We start from the raw sequence: 20,832 nt of genomic DNA, 5'->3' as shown, positions 1-20,832 counted from the left end.
GTGGCTTCTGCGCCACACTTCCTGGGAGATTCACACTTATCTCTCAGGAAACCCTTGCAGATAATGGATATCCATCACGTAGCTCTCGGGCTGTGTTCAACCGCACTGGGACAAGAGCCAAGGACACCTTCTATTCCTGCCCCAGGTGGAGATGCCTCTTTGTTCATCCACCATCCAAAAAGAACTGCTCAGAACAGTTTTCCATTTCAGGCTTTTCTCTCACCATCTGAGAATCTGGCTCTAGATCCACCCAACTTCATTAGAATCAGCTCTTCCAGAAGGACCTGCAGTTTCCCAAAGCCCAAAACGCCCCAGCTTAGGGCATTTACATGACCACTCTCACCTGGATCCAACATCCTCACCCCTCTCTTTCTTTTCCTGTAGGTCTTAGAGGATATTTAGCCACCTTAATTATATAATAGCAGCTCTATGGGTACTGCCATCATGTAATTAGGTAGACATCCCTTATAGGTCTGGATATGTCTGGTTTACCTTAGCATCTCCACTACTAACCCAGGGCCTTCCAAAGAGCAGATGCTTAATGAATATTTGGGAAAGAAATGAGCCAGTGAACAGGGAGAATTATTTATGCAGATTTAATTTATCCCACATTCCAAATAAGCCAAGCAAATTCAGGTATACATGTATATTTTTAAATTTTACGGGGTAGACTAAGAGGTATAAGAAAAAGTAATTATTAACTATCATTTAATTTATTTGTTTATCTCATCTGTTATACTGCTGAGTGCCTCCACATTTTCAAATACTTATTCCTCTGCTAGCTTATCTTGTCTCAGTTCACAAAATAACAGGAATTTCTCAATTCAAATAAAAATAAAGACTCTTAAACTCCTAAAGCACATAAACAGTAATATGTTTGACTACTGTCATTCATAAATGTGGATGCTGAAATTTATTAAATGGAATATTTGAACAATTCCAAAAGAAAACAAAGATAAATCTCCAAGCCACCTAATAGAACAGGAATACACAGATAGTAAACACAGTGTGTTATTTGCACCCACTGTGGCACTCCAATACTGTGCTGACAGCTGAGGCTGCCTGTGCTCTTCAAACACAGAGTGAAGAATGGGCCTCATGTCACAAGCTGCTGGATGTGGCCCTGGGATGTGCACTGGTGCACAAACCCCTACCCTGACACTGGCCCTGGCTTCGACTCCTGATGACGCCCTCCTCCTCTATCAAAGCTCCTTTATATAGGGATGGGTAGGAAATGTGATCTCTTGCATTGATCTTTACCACATGTTCCAGGACTTTCATATAGGCAGTTTCAGCATGGTACCTTGGACCCCACAGGAGCTGGTAGCACTCAGGATCACTGCTGGGAACCTGCCGGTACTCCACGTAGTTTTTCCTGCACCCAATCTTGAGTGAGCAGCTTCCTGGTCTCCCCATAGATACTGTGATCCCTCCTAACATACACCTCCATCACACCCAACTCTTCCCAGATTGCCTCCCCAGGGGACAGTTGTCCTCCATGAAAATCATGCCCAGGACAATTAAAAGGAGACTGATCTTGGGCATGCTCTGATCATCACCCAGCAGGCCATTGCACCAGAAACCCAGGCAGTGACAAGGACATAGGAATGGCCAGTATATTCAATTAAAATAATAATTTTTGGAAGGCCAGTCCTCTCCCACTAAGTTCGTTTCAGGTGATGATTGACAAAACCCTGGAGCCATAGCTTCTCAATAAACCCATTATTTCCTGGTGTCCTGATGTTACCCCAGGGCTGATGGCATTGTGATTTCAGGCACTGGGTCAGATTGTGCAAGATGTGGGGTGGATTTTGAAAATCTTTCCTCCTATCTATCCTGTAACCTGCCATCTATGCAGGCTATAGATCTCCTTAATTTCCCTGCCGCTTCCCCCACCCAATATACAATTACCAGTGTAACACAATCTTTAATCTTCCCCAGGGCTTTTCCTGTTTTGTCTTTTAGATTTTTTTTTTGGTAGATGGCTGTTATTTCTAATATTATTTGACCCCAGACCCTACCACAATGGGATTTTGTTGTTATTGTTGTTGTTCTCCAGGATTTATCAGAGAATATACAGCTCAATAGGACATGGAATAATTAGTCAAAAAAAGAAGTTTCATCAATAAAATTCAGTAAGGGCCGGGCGCAGTGGCTCACGCTTGTAATCCCAGCACTTTGGGAGGCCGAGGCGGGCGAATCACGAGGTCAGGAGATCGAGACCACGGTGAAACCCCGTCTCTACTAAAAATACAAAAAAATTAGCCGGGCGTGGTGGCGGGCACCTGTAGTCCCAGCTACTTGGAGAGGCTGAGGCAGGAGAATGGCGTGAACCCGGGAGGCGGAGCTTGCAGTGAGCCGAGATTGCGCCACTGCACTCCAGCCTGGGCGACAGAGCGAGACTCCGTCTCAAAAAAAAAAAAAAAAAAAATTAAATTCAGTAAGTACTGCCTCTTAGAAAATGTACTTCAAAATTTGGGTGGGCTGGAGAATTCCACAGCCAGATGTAGTTCAAAGCTCCTAGAATTTGAGGAAAGGACCAACTCCTCTCTCTCCCAGCTGCTTTCCCATCTGAACCATATTTTCATTCATTTCATCACCACCCAAAATCTAGGCCTTGCTTATAATTGGCCAAATGACACATGAAATGACCTAATTAGCAGCAGCTCTCATTCTCCCAGTCAGGCAAAAAAAAAAAAAAAAAAGTGGTTTCTGGGCCTCACTTCCTAGAAGATTTAGCCTTATCTCTCAGGAAACCTTTGCAGATAATGGGTATCAATCACCAAGCTCTTGTGCTGTGTTCATTTGCGCTGGCATGAGAGTGCAGCACACTTTCCATTCCTGCCCCAGCAGGAGATGCCTCTCTGTTTTATCCACCATCCAAAAGGAACTGCTGAGCAGGTTTCCCTTCCAAGCTTTTCTCTCATTCTCTGAGAATCTGGCTCTGGCACCACCCAGTTTCATTAGAATCAGCTCGCCCAAAAGCTACTGCAGTTTCCCAAAGCCCAAAAGGCCTTGGCTCAGGGCATGCACAGTCCACCACTCTCACCTGTTGCCCCACACCCTCACCCCTCTCTTATTTTTCCTGTAGATGTTAGAGGATATCTGTTCACCTTAGTTATATGACTGCAGATCCTAGACTCTACAACCCTAAGGTTAGGGGTGGGTCTAGCTTACCTTAGCATCTCCACTACTAACCCAGGGCCTTCCAAGTAGAGATACTGTATTAGTCCATTTTCACACTGCTGATAAAGACATACCCGAGACTGGGCAATTTACAAAAGAAACAGGTTTAATGGACTCACAGTTCTATGTGGCTGGGGAGGCCTCACAATCATGGCAGAAGGTGAAAGGCACGTCTCACATGGCAGCAGACAAGAGAAGAAAGCTTGTGCAGGGAAACTCCTTTTTATAAAATCATCAGATCTCCTGACACTTATTCACTATCATGAGAATAGCACAGGAAAGACCTGCCCACATGATTCAATTACCTCCCACCAAGTCCTTCCCACAACACGTGGGAATTGTGGGAGCTACAATTCAAGATGAAATTTGAGTGAGGACACAGCCAAACCGTATCAGATGCTCAATGAATGTTTCATGAATAAATGAGCCAGTGAGCAGGGGGACTTATTTATTCATATTTAATTCTATTACATTCTCAAAGAAGTCAAGTAAATCCAGGTACACACACACACACACACACACACATTAACTATACAGGGTAGAATAAGAGGTACAAGGCAGAAATAACTATTGTTTAATTTCTTTATCTTACCTATTTTACTGCTATGTTCTTTCACATTTCTAAAAAAATACTTAATCCCTGCTATGTTATATTGTCCAAATTAAAGAGCTAACATGGGTTTCCCAATATAAATGAAAAGCAAGTCTCTTACTCCTAAACTATGTAAAAAGCAATAATTCTGCCTACTGTCATACATAAAATAAATGTTGAAGTTCATTACACCAACCATTAAAAGTGACATTTGAACAATTTCAAAAGGAAACAAAGATAAATCTCCACATCACCAAATAGAACAGGAACCCAGAGATGATACACACTGTGTTCCCTTACACCCAATATGCCCTCCGCCACTGAGAATGGTGACTGCTCTCTTCAAACACAGCGTGAAGAATGAGCCTCATGTCACAAGGACAGAGAAGTTGGTGGATGTGGCCCAAGCCCTCCCCCAACCTGCCCCAATGGCTCTGGTTGCAATTCCTGCTCAGACTCCTTCTTCCTCTGTCAAAGCCTCTTCATGCAGGGATGGGGCAGAAGTTTAATCTGTAACACTGACCTTGACAACATACTCCAGGACTTTCACATAGCTGGTTTCAGCAAGGGATCTTGGACCCCACAAGAACTAATAGTGTGCAGGATCACTGTGGGGCACCTGGCAGTACTCCAGGTAGTTCTCCTGCACCCAATCTTGGGTGAGCAGCTTCCTGGGCTCTCCATAGATATTGTGCTCCCACCCAATATACACCTCCATCACACTCAATGCTTCCCAGATTGCCTGTTCAGGGGCACAGTTTCCCCCCATTAAGATCATGCCCAGGACTATTATCAAGAGGCCCGTCTTGGGCATGCTCTGATTATCACCCAGCAGGCCATCATAGGAGAGGCTCAGGCAGGTGACAAGGATGTAGGAGTGGCCAGTGGGGCCCACTTCCCTCATGTCAATGCCAAAGACCAGCTGCATGCACTCTGAGGCTTTGCTGAAGATCACAGGAAAATAGTGGTTGTAATTCTTCATGACACTCTCCAGCATTTCTGCCTTTGTGACCAGCTCCTTGACTTGATACTTGTGGAGCAGGGAATGAACCAACTCAGCCATTTCTCATAAAGTGCTTCTCAGAACAAGGATTCCATGTCTGCTGGGTTTGGTGAAGTGCTTGGCCCCTTCTCTTCTTGGCTGCTGGAGTCCTCATCAGGTTTGCTCCATAAAGTGTAGTTGATGGTAGTAGGGGTGGAAGAGCTACACTGAGGACTCTGGGGAGGACTCAGTGACTGAGCAGCAGGCACCTCATCCAGGGCCTGCTATCAGAGTAGAGAAGCAGGAGGTGACCTCCTATAACTTAGCCAAGGGAACCTGCTTATCCACCAAGCCAGGTGTCTCTCCTTGGGCCTGAAGGCCTTCCTCAGGCTTGCAGTGCTACCTCCTCTGCCCACGAGGCATGATGACTCAGGTCAGGGCAGCAGGCAGGAGTAAGGGCAGAAGCTGGTCGCTGGGGACTTACAGGCCTGGTAGAGAGAGGGAGCTTGTGAGCCTTCTCAGCTGAAAACCACATCCTGAGGGCTCTAACAAAGGCCGACTTACAGGTCTTCTCCTTCTGTGATGCTCCGGGGCCTCCTGGGGTTCTTGTCCTCCTGCTAATCATGTCCCCTGAGAACCTGAAGAAGGAAGTGAGAGGGCTCTTCAGAGTGCTACCAGATAGCAGAGGCCAAGGCTCTAGGACTGACAGTAGGGAAGGTGAGGACAGGCACTGTAGGGTCCCCTCTGTTCTAGCACATGTGGGGCTCTTGGTGCACATTCAGGGTGAACACCTCACCTTGACTGATGGCACTGTCCGGGCCTCTGCTCTGTGACCTGAGGACACTGCCTCAGACCAAGTCCTCACTGCCTGATTTCTGGAGCTCCTGGAAGAGAAATCAAAGGGTCCTCAGGCTGCAGACTGCAAGCACACCTCAGCTCCCCAGTGATGTCAGGAGGGTAGGCTGGAATCTGTGAGGTCAAACCAATTCAAAACTGGGGAAAGTATTTGATTAGAAATTTCTGCTTAAATGCTATGCAAGTGGGCAGTGGGCATATGAAAAGATACTTAATGAAACCAATTGTTAGGGAAATACAACTCAAAATCATAGTGAGATAGGATCCCACACTCACTAAGATGGCTACAATTTTTTAAAAAAATGAAACAGCAAGCCAGGAAATAACATGTGTTGGCAAAGATATGGTGATATTAGAACATTTGTGTCTTCTGGAATGTAAAATGATACAACTGTTGTGCATAACCCTATGTGATTTCTCAAAAAAATTCAAAGTAGAATTACCATATAATTCAACAATTTAATTTCTGAGTATGTATCCAAAATAAATGAATGCACAGACTTAGATTTTTGTGTACCAAAAAATATAGTATCATTACTCACAATAGCTAAAATGTAGAAGCAACCCAAGTGTCCATTGCTAAATGAATACAGAAGCAAAATGTGGTATATGCATACAATGGAAACTTACTCAGCCTTACAAAGGAAGGACATTCTAGCATACATTACAACATGCATGAACCTTCAAGATATTATGATGAATGAAATAAATCAGTCGCAAAAAGACACACCGTATGATTCCACTTACACAAGATACTTAGAGTGGTCAAATTCATAGAGACAGAAACTAGAAAGGTAGTTGCTATGGGATATGGGAAAAGGGAAAGGGAGCTTCTGTTTAATGGGTTAGTGTTTGTTGTGCCAGAGGATAACAGTTCTTGAGATGAGTGGTTTTGATGGTTGCATAATAATATGAATGTACTTAAATATCACTGCCCTGTAAACAAAAACTGGTTGGGAAGGTCAATTTCATGTTATGTATGTTTTACCACAACAAAAAAGTTTTATTAAAAAAAGAAAGAAAGAAACCCCTACTGTAACAAAAATGAATAATGCCTTTGACTGGCTCATCAAGAGACAGGACATGGCTGAGAAAATAAGCAAAAGCCTGATGAAATGCCAACATAAGCTTTCAAACCTGAAGTGCAAAGAGAGAAAAGAAAGGAAAAAGACAGAACAGAATATTCAAGAACTGTGTGACAACTATACAAGGCATAACTATGTATAATTGGAATACAAGAAGGAAAAGAAAGAAAGGAACAGGAGAAATATTTGAACTGGTAATGGCTGAGAATGCCCCCAAATTAATGACAGACATGTATTCACAGGTCTAGGAATCTCATAAAACACCAAGTAGGATAAATACTAAAAAGTATGCATCTATACAAATCATATACAAACTGTAGAAAATAAAAGAGAAAAATAATATTGAAAGAAGCTGGAGGAAAAACAAGTGTCAGAGGAATTCCTATTGTTATTTTTCTCTATCTTCCTACTTCCTGGCCTCCTAGCCAGGCCCTTTAAAGGGAAATGCACAGCAGTATGAGTAGTCAAAAGAGCCACCTCCTAGTGAGAAAGTAAGAGGGAGTTCCCTGGGACCTAGTGGGCATGGTGAAGATCACTGAGAATAGTTGATATGGCTTGAATTTGTGTCCCCACCCAAATCTCATGTCAAATTGTGATTCTCCAGTGTTGGACGGGGGACCTGGTGGGAGATGACTGGTTCATGGAGGCAGATTTGCCCCTTGCTGTTCTCATGATAGTGAGTGAGCTCTCACGAGGTCTGGTTGTTTGAAAGTGTATGGCACCTCCTCCTGCTCTTCCTACTTCTCTGACCATGTAAGACATGCCTGCTTCCCCTTCGCCTTCCACCATACATGTCCTCCCCAGCCATGCTTCTTGTACAGCCTATGGAACTGAGTCAATTAAAACTATTTTAAAAGAATAAATTACCCAGTCTCAGGTAGCTCTTTATAACAATGCAAGAACGGACTAATACAATAGTAAATGTAAGAAAGACAACACATTAAATTTGGTAGAATTTCCTGCATCAACCCAAGATGCCCATGTAGGAATCTTTCTATTAATCTAGGACTAGAGAATTAAATGAGAGAAAGGTCATCACCCATTTCTCAGCCTAGGCATAAGATGACTCACACACACTATGGATTCAAATATCAGGGCAGCAGCAAAAGCAGAATATATAATACATTTTTTTCCGGCACACGTGCAACGCTCACCAAGCTACATCATCTTCTGAGTCATGGAACATGCAACAGATTTTTAAAAATTGAAATAACCAAGAGTATGGTCTCTGACCTTTCATGGCATCAAATTAGAAATCAAACAATAACATTAATACAACAGGAAAATCTCAAACAACTTGGAAACTAAACAATACAATTGTTAATAATTCAAGGATCACACTGAGTCTTGACAAATAAAAAATCCGTAAAACTAAGTTAAAATGAAAAGGCAACATATCACAACTTGTGAGATGCAGCTAAAGCAGTGTTTAGAGACAGAATTATAGCAGTTAAAGCTTAGATTAAGGTAATAGAAAGGTCTCAAATAGATAAGCTTCTACTTTCACTAACTAGAAAAAAAGGAAAACAAATTAATTCAAAGCAAGCAGAAAGAAGTAGAAAGTCAATAGAAATAATTGACTTTGAAAAGAGAAAAAAATAGGAAAAAAAATTGAGAAACCAAAATCTAGTCCTTTGAAAAGATCAAGAGAATGGATGGGACTCTAGTCAGCCAGACAAATTAAAAAGAGAGAGGACACAAATTATTAAAATCAGGAAGGAAACAAGAGCTATCATTACAGAACCTGCAGACATTAGAAAGATAAAAAATGAAATACTGAAAACAAATATATGCAGAAAAATTCAAGAACTGAGATGGAATTGATAATGAAATTAAATGGATTTCCCCCAAACTCAGAAACTGCCAGAACTCACCTTAGCTGAAATGGATTACCTGAGTAGGAGTCTAGCCAATAAAATAATTGATTTCATAGTAAAAAATCTTTCTGGGAATTAACTACATAGACCCAGATATGTTCACTGGAGATATCTTACAAACATTTAAAGAAAAAGTCACACTCATGTGGACACTCTCATACAGAAAATAAAAGAGAATGGAATGCTTCCTGAATCTTTTTATCAGGTTAACATTACTGTGATATTACCAGGCCAGCAATACAAACAAACAAACAAACAAACAAACAAAAAAAGGAAATACAAAAGAAAACATTAGAGACCAATATGTTTTATAAACATGGATGCAAAAATCTCCATCAAAACCTTTTTTAATAGAGTACAGCGACATCTAAAAAGTGGGATTTATCTGGGAAATGCAAGGTTGGTTCATATCTGATAATTAATCAATATAATTTACCATGTCAACAGACTAATGAAATTTATGATGGTCTGAACTGAAGCAGAGAAGAACATTTGAGAAAATACAACATATTCATAATCAAAAGTCTCAGAAAACTGGAAGTAGAAAGAAACTTACCTGACAGAGCACATATACCAAAAAACCTAGAGCAAATATCAAAGTTTGCAGTGAAAGACTGATTGCCTTCTCCTAAGAACAGAAACAAGAAAAGGGTTTCCCCTCTCACTACTCCTATTTAGCATTGTAGTAGGATTCTTACCAGTGAAATCAAACAAGAAATATAAATGAGGGACCCAGAATGGAACATATTATACAACATTGTTTCTAACCTTGGAAGACATGCCTGTCTATGCAGAAAATCCCAAGGAAACTGCACAAAAACTTCTCAAATAAGTGAATGCAGCAAGCTCACAAGATAGAAGCTCAATATACAATAATAATATTTCCATGTGATGGCAATACAAGTGGGAGGTTGCTCTTGCCATTTCTTCAGATTCACTGAGTGTGTCCTTTGCTCTGTCCATTCTACTGTTCAGCTCATCAAAGTCATTCTTCATTCTAGCTGTGATATTTTTCATTTTTAGCATTTCCTTTTGACTCTTACAGTTTCCATCCTTTTGCTGATATTACTTATCTGTTCTTGCACATTATCTTCTGTTTCCTTATAGCCCTCAGCACATTCCTCACAGTTGTTTCAAATTCCCAGTCAGATCATTCCAATATCTCTACCATATATGAGTCTGTTTCTAATGACTGCTCTTTCTCTTCACACTGCGTTTCTTGTGTATTATGGTTTGAAATTTTTTGTTGCAAACTTGATGTAACGGAATAGACAAAAAGAATGGAGTTAAGTAGGCATTTAGTGCAAGGCTTTGTGTTCATCTGGCTGTGTTTACTGTTTGCTGCAGCTGTAGGTGTCAGAAGCTAAACCTCCCTTTTGTGTCCTTCATTTTTCCTCCTTGGTTGCATTTGGTTTTCCTTGGATACTTGTTCATTATGGTCTGACATATACTGTTCTTTCAGTTTCATTCCCCTATTGATGTGGCAGTGAGCTGTGGAGGGAGGGAATATGTTCTGTCCTCCTATGACTAGGTGTCAGGCTTGAATCAGTGTGCCTGGGCTGTAGCTTTCACTGGAGCTTCTCAGTTTTGTTTTCCCCTTGAAGACACAAAAGGCTGGATGGTGTTGTAATTGGGTATTTCCCTTCCCACAGATTGGTTAAAGTCTAGAAAAAACCCAGCAAGTTAGACTCTGGAAAAATAGTTTCTCTTGGTAAGAAGAACAGAACACTCTGGGCATATTTTCTAATTAATTCTTTTCAAACTCCTTACAGGAAGTAGGAAGAGATTTTTCCCTGGTCTTCACTGAGAAAACCTGACAGGGCTCCTAGAGAAAAGACATTGGAAACGGTGGTAGTCCCCTTAACACAGTTCCCCCAACAGCTCTCAAACTTGCCAATACTGAGCCTCCAGCCATTCATCTTGTAGAGATGAGGTTTTCCCATCTTGATAGTTGTTCTTGGGTATTCAGCTCCTGGACTTCTTATCTCCAAGGTGTGACTGTATTTTGGCTGTTTCTTTGGCTTTGGTCTGGTAGTTTGCCCTGTGGTCTCAGTTCTCTAAGCAAATCTGAGAAAAGTTTTTTTTTTTTTCAATTTATTCAGCTTTTTACTTGTTTGTGTCAATGGAAGAGACACTTCAAGTTTCTTATAGGCTGAACTGGAAAAAAGAATGGACAATAAAAATTGGAAAACATATTTTAAAATATCAGTTTTAATAGATTAAAAAATAAAATGCTTTGCTATATAACTAATAAAATAAGTCCCTATCTGTGTGGAGAAATGACAAAATGCTAATGAAGACAATTCAAAGAGGTCCAAGTCAACATATGAACATATTATCTTCATGGACTGCAAGACTCAGTGGAGATGTGTGACCTATACCAAAGCTATCTGTAGATTCAAAGTCAATGCTGTCAAACTACTAGCAGGAATTTTTGTACATGTAGACAAGCTGACTTGAAAAGTGTAAGGAAAGGCAAAGGATCTGGAATAGTTAAAACAATTTTGAAAAAAAAAACAGAAAATCATGGTGGAATCATACTGCTCAATTTTAAGATGTAGCATAAGCCTACAGTAATCAAAACAGTATGGAATTGGCTAGTGGATACACATATAGATTAATGGAATAGAATGGAGAGTCCTTGAATAGACCCACACAAATATGGCCAATGGAGATTTTTAGAAAGGAGTAAAGACAATTCATTAGAAAAATGTTAGGCTTTTCAATCAGTGGTATTGGAACAATTGAATATCCATATGTTATTAACAAAAAAACACCAAAATTTCACACTTTAGACAAAAATTAACTCACAGTGGATCATAGATTCAAATGTTATACAAAAAACTATGATGCTTTTAAAGAAAATATAGGAGGAAATACTGATGACCTGAAATCAGGCAAAGAGGTCTTAAACATGACACCAAAAGCATGATTCATAAAGGAAAAAGTGATAAATTGAATTCCTCAAAATTAAAACTTTTACTTTGGAAAATACATGGATCAGAGAATAAAAAGTCAAATGTGGAGTTACACAAATATATGCAAATTGTATGCCAAACAACAGTCTTTTATGCAGAATATATAAAGAGCCCTAAAGTTTCAGAAATGAGAAAACGTGTCGAAAGACAAAATTACACCAAATTTGGTTCAAAAATCGAATTAGCTTTCATTTGCAATTCTATAGTGAACAACTTCTCATTCTATTTAAATAGAATAGGTGCTCCAATGAGCTGAACATAACATGTTGGCTTTACATACAGAGCAGGGCTGAGAAATGTACAAACAAGTCTTCAGCCTGGGCCCCATTCCTAGGTAAGTAGCTGAATTGGGGTTTTGTCTTGGAAGTTTTCCGTAATGGCTAAAAGTTAAGATTAGCAAGTAGCTGGTCTTAATTTCTCCTTACCAGTAGAGTACTCGGTAATCCTGTGCTATCTTTTGTTTTGCTTAACTGCCTTTCTGTTTTTTAGTTTGTTGTTTTTTTTACTGTTGTTTTTGTTGTTTTAGTCTTTTTCCCAATGAATTTGGCCAACTCTACTGGACTTGGTCAAATCCAAAGGAAAGCTCCAAATTATGGGGAACAAAGTCTCTGAATTGGCTAAAATCATGCAGCTGAAAAAAAAGAAAGAATTTGATTACCTTAGGTGCATTATTTACATAACAAGGCCACCTTTTAGTAGCCAAGCCAAATTGAAAGAGCAATGGCTGTAGTTCAGTAGCTAAGATTCTGCTGTTTTTTTCACATGACAGCCTGGGTTTGGTTCCTAAATCAAGTCCTTTCTGGTTTGATATTTTTGTTACATTTGAACTATCAGTAGTTTATCCCAGCCAAAATATGGTAATGAGATTTAAATAATTTTTTAAGAGCACAATTATGTCAGCTTAATTAAAAGCTAAGATCCAAGATGTATATGTGTGTGTGTGCCTCTGTGTATGTGTGTGTATATATGTTCAGAACAGGGATCTCTGAGAAAAACAGAAACAAAAATTTGAAAAGGTAAATATATATGTATACACATACACCTACATATATAATATATATATGTGTGTGTGTGTATATATATATGTATATATTGAAAAGGCCTTTATGCTTTCTTTCTCTTCTAGAATATTATTTTTTGAGAAAAAGCGTTTTTTACCATTCTCAGTCAACAGAATTCTGCTTTCTCCATTTACTTCTGCCAGTCTCTTTCTTCTTGCCACCGTCTGCTGCATGAGGGGCCTTAAATAATTTCAGGGTCTGTGAAATTAGATTTTTTTCTGATTTCAGAAGAGCTCATTAGAGCTCTTTAGATTTAATTTTTAAATATTTAATTATATATTTTATATATTGATTTATAATCTATATAATTTAATTTATATATGTAATTGGCTTACAGACAAAAAAATCACTTAAATCAAATACTTTATCAGAAAAATAGGAGCCCAAATGCTTTTATAAGTTTACTTAAGTAAATCCTTAATAAATAAGTTGGTTTTAAAATTATTGGTAAAATAAAATTAGAAATTTCTTCAGAATGGTCAACATACATTATTGTTGGATTCATTGGTCTAGTAGTTTAATATTTAATCTCTGTTAGGTGTTATAAGTTGTCAAAATTTCACAAGAGAATTGTAAAGCTTGCAGCCCACAAGAGAATTATTTTTGTATAGTTTTTTATAAATAAGGCACTGAATATTGTTGAGTTTAATGGGAACAGCTAAATCTTGAATATTGGCAAAATATACCATTTTTTTAACTTTAAGATTCTTACTGAGGTAAATACCCGAAATGCACATGCTATAAAATGGTTACTAGGGATATAACTTTAAATGATGACTATCACAATTTTCATAAGCAATCTAGTTAAACTATTGAAAAATACAATTAATTAATTGATTAGGAAAATGTAATGAAACAAATGCTTGCAAATAAACTTCTCACATAGTTTAGAATCTAAAGTTATATTGAGTTAAATAATAGATATTCATTAAATGGATCATTTCCAATTTCTTTAAAAAAATTATAGGGAAACATTTTTCATTAAAAATGTGTTCTGATTTAAAGGGAAATAAGTTTAGTCTAAATTTAAATGTTATTTAATGGTTATTTTTGAAACAAGGTAAAAGGAACCAGTAAATAAGAGAGATGTAAAGAAAGTTATAGATAAGATATTTTGGTAAGAAAGGCTAAAAGGCGAATAATTTTATATAAAGTGAATCTTGCATGGTAAATTTTTTTGCCCTAAAATAAAATGACTGGTTATTTAAGAAAAGGGTTGTTTAGGATACAACAGGAGGCCCAAGAATGTTGTAAACGGTTTCTGTAAGCCATAATAAAGTTTGTAAAAAGAGCATTCATAGGAGAGAATCTTTATGTGATCAAGTTGGCTATAACTAAAAAGAAATTATTTATAATTGTCTTTCTAGAGATTGGGTATTGATAAGGAAAAAACACTAAAACACTAAGGAATTGGTTAGCACAACAACATTTTTAAGGTATCAATTTATTATTAATAAAATTACAGGGATTTTAATTTTTTAACTCAAAAGTTCAACAGTTATTGCATCTCACTGTTTTCAGCTTTCTCTCCCCTTTGAAAAGGGCTGAGATAATAACTGTCTCCTTTAACTTTTTCATCAGCTCCTGTAACCTTTTTCCTCAGGTTTTAACTGTTGTTGTGGCCTGATGCTGAAAGTGTTTCATTTTAAAGGTCTAAAGGAAATGTTTTCTTCCAGTATAATATTTTGTGCTCTTGGCTTTAAATTCTATGAAACTAAAAATTTTCACTTATGACCCAGGACACACTCTACCTATTTCTAAGTACTATTTTCATTAGTTCTGACTTGCAGGTTATCTAAAAGGACTCCCCATAGGAAAAGCATTCACACTGCAGAAGGTTTTTTTTTTTTTTTTTTTAACTTTTGGTAAGTGGCCTAACAAACAAATTTTACATTTTATCAAAATAATTCCTATGTCATTGTTACTACATTTTGATTTCCTCAGGAAAACTGAGATAAAAAATTAAGATTATTACATCCATGTAAGTTTCTGTATTTCTTTCTTTTTTTTTTTTTTTGAGGTGGGGTCTTGTTCTATCGCCAGGCTGGAGTGCAGTGGCGATCTTGGCTCACTGCAACCTCCGACTCCAGGGTTCAAGCGATTCTCCTGCCTCAGCCTCCCAAGTAGCTGGGATTACAGTTGCCTGCCACCACGCCCGGCTAATTTTTTTTGTATTTTTAGTAGAGACGGACTTTCACCGTGTTAGCCAGGATGGTCTCAATCTCCTGACCTTGTGATCTGCCTGCCTCAGCCTCCCAAAGTGCTGGGATTACAGGCGTGAGCCACCGTGCCTGGCCAGTTTCTATATTTCTTTTAAAATCCTAGTGCTATTAAGTTACAGGGCTTTGATTCCTGGGACTAAAAAGGATGCCAAGTCCTGCTAAGTCTTAAACACCGACAGCAGTTAAAGCCTCATCTTCAGGCCTGGTAGAAGATGACAATCAAAAGAAACCGTTCATGAGACACAGGGGCAGAAATTAAAACTATTCAATCCCTCTAGGCCTTGGGAGTATTGTGGCAGAGGTGGGCACATCAGATTGTAAGGGCTGATTTTGACAGATAAAATTAGTTCAGAGTTTCTCTATAAATTAAACATTAATATCAAAGGCACACTAATGCAAGCCCAGCATCTGGGCCCCTATCTCAGATTAACAAGGTTTTCTTGGAGCATTAACCCACTTTAAAAAAAATTTTAAAGATTATAAAAAGGTTTATAAAAATTATATCTTATGGTCAAGATGATGAAAATTTAATAGATTTGTTTGTAAAATTTGAGAGACAGATTTAATTGGCCTCATGCAGTCTTTATAAAGGCTTACTGTTTGGAAAATTGTCTCCTCTCCCAAAGAATAAAGGGTCTTGCTTCTTTTTGAAATCTTTGAGTTATCACTTTGGCTGAATTAATAATGACTTTGTAAAACAATGACCTATAATCCTATCTTGTGATATCAAGTGTTTTAACCTTTTTATATATGAAAAACTTTCCAAAATTAAATGCTAAATTGAGTCCTTTTGACCTCATTAGTTTTTTGATATTAGGTCTTCTGAAGTCCAAGAGAGACATATTCAGCTTACTTTATATAATAAAATAATACAGGAAGCATTGTCAAATATGGTATCTATCCTTCTTTGAATTATATTTGTATAAATGTGTTATTAACATATGTTCCAAAATTGTATGAGATTCCTATGATTATGATATGTTTTGTTATATGTTATCAGTATTACTTATGATTATTAAGTAAAATTATTGTATGCCACAGAAGTAATCCAGTTTCCCTGTCAGTTTTGTCTTTAACCATGGCTGTTCTATGTCTTTTGTCATCTGTAATTGTTGTTTTACTTTGATTATTTTACAGAGTGGTTTATAATCAGTTATAGAACACTGAGGAGTACTTTAAATACAGGTTTCTGATAACTTTAGAGATTGTGCCATTGGAATAGAGAGAAAAACTTCCAGGACTCCCATAGAGAGCTGATGTATTCATAAGAATTGGTGATCCAATATCAAGCAGATGGAAGTCAATTGCATGGATTGAACTAACAGAAGATTGAAGTAATCTTTTATGACTTTTTGTTGGAAACACTTGATGATTCTGTTTGGTTTGTTTTTCAGAGTCAAGAAAACTTTCTCTTCTTTTAAGCTATTTACAGCGTTTAACAATTGAATAAAGTATACTGTTATAAGCAAAATTTAAAACCTAATTCCTTTCTCTCAACTTAATTTCTCCAAGTTTTGGAAACTATTTTGTGAGTATTCTTAATTTATGACAATATAGTTATTTGCATAAGTTGAATATGAATATTTTCTTTTATAACATGGCATAATTGAAGACACTAGTTATTCTACCAAGGCTTTGACTGGCATGACATTTTTTAGGTTGCCTTGAGAAAATAAGGCTGAATTATAGAGCAAATAGAAGCCCCTTGGAAAAACTGGCCCTATGCCTTTTCCTTTACAGGATCTTAACCTGTGGTAAGTAAAGAATGTTACTTTCTGATAGGCTGGGAACCTCAAGTTTTCTTGAGACCTCAAAAAGAGAGGAATTCACTTAATTCACACAAGTACCTGGAGGCACAGATAAATCCTTGGCTGGACTTGAGGCTTTTAAAAAGTTCTAATCTTAGATTCCTTATGAAAAAGGTTCCAGCAAAGCCAATTTAAAAAAAGAGAGAAAGCGAATATGGCAAATGATTATTCTTGCTGCACTTTATGCAAATAATCAAGCCAAGTGTAGTAGGACTAAAATTTATTTACAAATAAATTGGTTCTACTATGATTTTGTCTTTAATAAAATTGAGGAATTGAAGAGAAAAATTATGTTACAAAATAAACTATACTGTACCTGTTATTAGATTATAGTCTTGCTTAATGTTTTTCAATTTTTATTATTTTCTGCAATTTGGATTGAATTCTAAATTTTTTCCTGCATATAAATCTCCAAAATAAAGTTTTCAATTTTTTTACTTCTTTTTCCCCTTTTTCCTATTTTTATGGATTTGAAATTACTAAAAGTTAAACTGTGTTTTCCTTAATCCCCTGCGAACTGGAGCTAGACAACTTAAACTTAAGAAGAAAATAACAGCAACCTATTTATATACATAAACCAATTTCATTCCTACCTACTAATATATGGACTTCAGAGTAATATGGCCTATATCAGTTTTCCAGGGTTGTTCTCCATTTTGTTTTTTTGTTGTTTTCTTTCTCTCTTCCTCTCCCTATTTTTCCTTCATAAGGTGTGTGTCTTCACAACCTGCTAAAGATGAGCTTTCCTAACAATGTGGGACCTATTTTTCTAGGAATAAGCCATTGTAGCCATGAGTGATCAGATAAAAACCCAAAACCAGAAGCACATTTTCTTCTGAAATGCTGATATGGTTTGACTCTGTGTCACCACCCAAATCTCATCTCAAATTGTAATCCCCACATGATTAAGAAGGGACCGGGTGGGAGGTGATTCGATCACAGGGGTGGTTTCCCCTATGCTGTTCTCGTGATACTGAGTGAGTCTCATGAGATCTGATGGTTTAAAAGTGTTTGGCAGTTCCCTCCTTGTGCTCTTTCTCTCCTGCCACCATGTAAGATGTGCCTTGCTTTCCCTTCACCTTCCACCATGAATGTAAGTTTCCTGAGGCCTCTCCAGCTATGCAGAACTGTGAGTCAATTAAACCTTTTTTGTTTATAAATTACCCAGTCTCGGGAAGTTACTTATAGCAGTGTGAAAATGGACTAATACAAATGCTTTGTCTGAAAGATTTTCAAAAGAAAAGAGGGAGAAATGTGAAAGAAACATAAAAATGTGGGACCCCAATTCACCATGCCAAAAGAAGAAAATGAGGCTGAAAGCTGAGTCATGTAAGAAGCTGCCTTTCCTTTTGTTCCTAAGCAGATAGCTACAGATGAAAGGTTAAATATATCCACAGGTAGTTACTCTGCATTCACTTGATCTTACATACAGTGCTGATTTACTTAGAGAGGAATGCATAACTGATTATTCCCCTACTCGCTCCTATTTCTCTACCAACATGTGCATTCAGTAATGTGACCATGCCCACCCTCTATCTCCTCCAGCTTGCTTTTACCCTCTAAAAATTGAAGCCCTCAAAATCATCTTTGAAGAAAGGCACAGACCTATCTCCTGGGCATGTCTTTAACATTGGCAAAATAAACTTCCAAACTGATTGAAACCTGTCTCAGATACTTTTTAGTTTTCAGACGAAATTCAGGGGAACAAACTAACAAATCCCCAAGATACATGTATTTTCATGAACATACCTCTACCAGTCAACAGGGTATCTACCAAAAGAAACACGAAAATGAAAAAATAAACTGAGGGCTCTTTTCTTACCATCATAAAGAATCTGAAGTTTCTTTTTTTTTATTAGACTAGTGAAGAGAAGGGAAGAATCAGGAATAACTTTTAACTCCCCTTTTCATTTTTTTTTAATTTCTTTTGGTTCAGCTTATGCAATATTTTGTATCCATGTAAGAATCTAAGTTTATTGAATAAAGAGCATTGCTAATGATTTAAATCAATTAAAGCAAAATAAATTGCTAAAGGGGTATCATTTATTGAGTTAAATAATACAGGTTTTTCTGTATTAGTAATGGATATTCATTTGATTTTTAAAAAGACACCGTTTGAATTAGGTCATCACAAAGCAGATTTACATAGAACTGTTAATTGGAGAAAAACAAGAAAGTTTTTTATGTGATACAAACAGAGGAACTCTCCTTGATCATAAGAAAATGCAGTAGTTTTAGAAGGTAAAGCTGTTAAGTTTACCGAAGTACAAAACAACCAAACACTTTAAGGAAAAACTCTTTATTTTTCAGAAAAAGATATGATTTCTCATTTTTTATTCTTGACATAAATTTTAATTATTTCCAGTGGAACCTAAACCTCCTGAATGCCTTTCAGTTTCTTCCAGAGCTTGAACTTCTATTTATGGATAAAAAATCTGTTCACACAATGAGAACACTTGGACACAGGGCAGGGAACATCACACACCGGGGCCTGTAGCGGGGTGGGGGGCTAGGGGAGGGATAGCATTAGGAGAAATACCTAACGTAAATGACGAGTTGATGGGTGCAGCACACCAACATGGCACACGTATACCTATGTAACAAACCTGCACGTTGTGCACATGTACCCTAGAACTTAAAAGTATAAAAAAAAAATCTGTTCACAAAAAAGTTGTGATATTTGATCACCTTTTTTGACTTCAAACCTTTCTTTACAAAAATTAAGCACTACAACGCCAACATTTCCTGTATAATCTTCGTCTATGACACCAGCTCCTGTATCTATAAAGTTTTTTGCAGCCAGGCCAGACCAGAGCCACTCCTCCATAACATCCAGAAGGAAGAGCTATCTGAATGTTCATTTTCATAAGAGCTTACTCCATAGATGGTATTGTATATTCATAGGAACTGTACATAATCCATGGTCAGTCAGCACTCGTGGGTCAGAGCCATGGCATGCTTGGAGAGCAGGCAAAGCACAGCTGCATGCTGCCCTCCTCAGCAGGCCAGGCCTGCTTACTGGGAAAGAAATGGAAGCCGTTCTTTGGAGCAGGGCATGGCAGAGCAAAAGATGAGCAGAGGAAGGAGCCCAGGGAACGAGAGCACAGGATGAACCCAAGTTCACTTTGATTATGTGGCAGTTAGCACCAGTGTTTCCATTCTGTTTTGGTCTGTTTTTCTGGGACCTGGGGACAGACCTTAGTCCAAAACAATGCCTCTTATGAATTCATTTAACACAAACAACCAAATTTTGTAAATGGGCAAAAAATATCAATAGACACTTCCCCTAAGTGGACATACACATGACAAATAAGCACATGAAAAAGTACTGTCCATCTCATCTATTAGAGAAATGAGAATTAAACCATGGTGAGATAGCATAACACATATTTTAAAATGATTAATTTTTTTTTTTTTTTGAGACGGAGTCTTGCTCTTGTCACCCAGGCTGGAGTGCAGTGGCGCAATCTCGGCTCACTGCAACCTACACCTCCCAGATTCAAGCTTCCCCTGCCTCAGCCTCCTGAAGCTGGGATTACAGGCACCTGCCACAACGCCCGGCTAATTTTTGTACTTTTAGTAGAGACGGGGTTTCACCATGTTGCCCAGGCTGGTCTCAAACTCCTGACCTCAGGTGATCTGCCTGCTTCGGCCTCCCAAACTGCTGGGATTACAGGTGTGAGCCACCGCGCCTGGCTGAAAATGACTGAATTTAAAAAAAGAAGATATTACTAACTGCTAGCAAGGATGAAGAAAATCTTTTATGTTGCTAGTGGGAATTATGAAATGGTACAACCACTGTGGAAAATGATTTGGTAATTTCTTTTTTTTTCTAGTTTTGCAGTTTGTACTGCATTTATTTTTAAAAAACCTTTTATTTAATTATTTTTTGTTTCTTCCCAACTTTTATTTTTGCTTTATGGGTACATGTTCATGTTCATTACATGGGTAAATTGCATGTCATGGGGGTTTGGTTCATCGATTTTATATCACTCAGATAATAAGCATAGTACCAGATAGATAGTTTTCTTTGTTTGTTTTTGAGACAGAGTCTCACTCTCTCACCCAGGCTGCAGTGCAGTGACATGATCTCGGCTTATTGCAACCTCTGGGTTCAAGCAATTCTCGTGCCTCAGCCTCTCGAGTAGCTGGGATTACAGGCATGCATCACCACGCCCAACTAATT

At 38.0% G+C, this 20,832-nt stretch overlaps 1 pseudogene; it reads right to left on the bottom strand.

Annotated features, from left to right (window-relative positions):
* Positions 1-1,101: 1,101 nt before the first annotated feature.
* Positions 1,102-5,385, bottom strand: LOC100602988 (annotated as a pseudogene).
* Positions 5,386-20,832: the final 15,447 nt, after the last annotated feature.

The sequence above is a fragment of the Nomascus leucogenys genome, chromosome X (genome assembly GCF_006542625.1).
Source record: "Nomascus leucogenys isolate Asia chromosome X, Asia_NLE_v1, whole genome shotgun sequence".
Taxonomy (NCBI): Eukaryota; Metazoa; Chordata; class Mammalia; order Primates; family Hylobatidae; genus Nomascus; species Nomascus leucogenys.
Note: the sequence above shows the minus strand (reverse complement) of the source record. Positions and strands in the feature narration are given on the sequence as shown.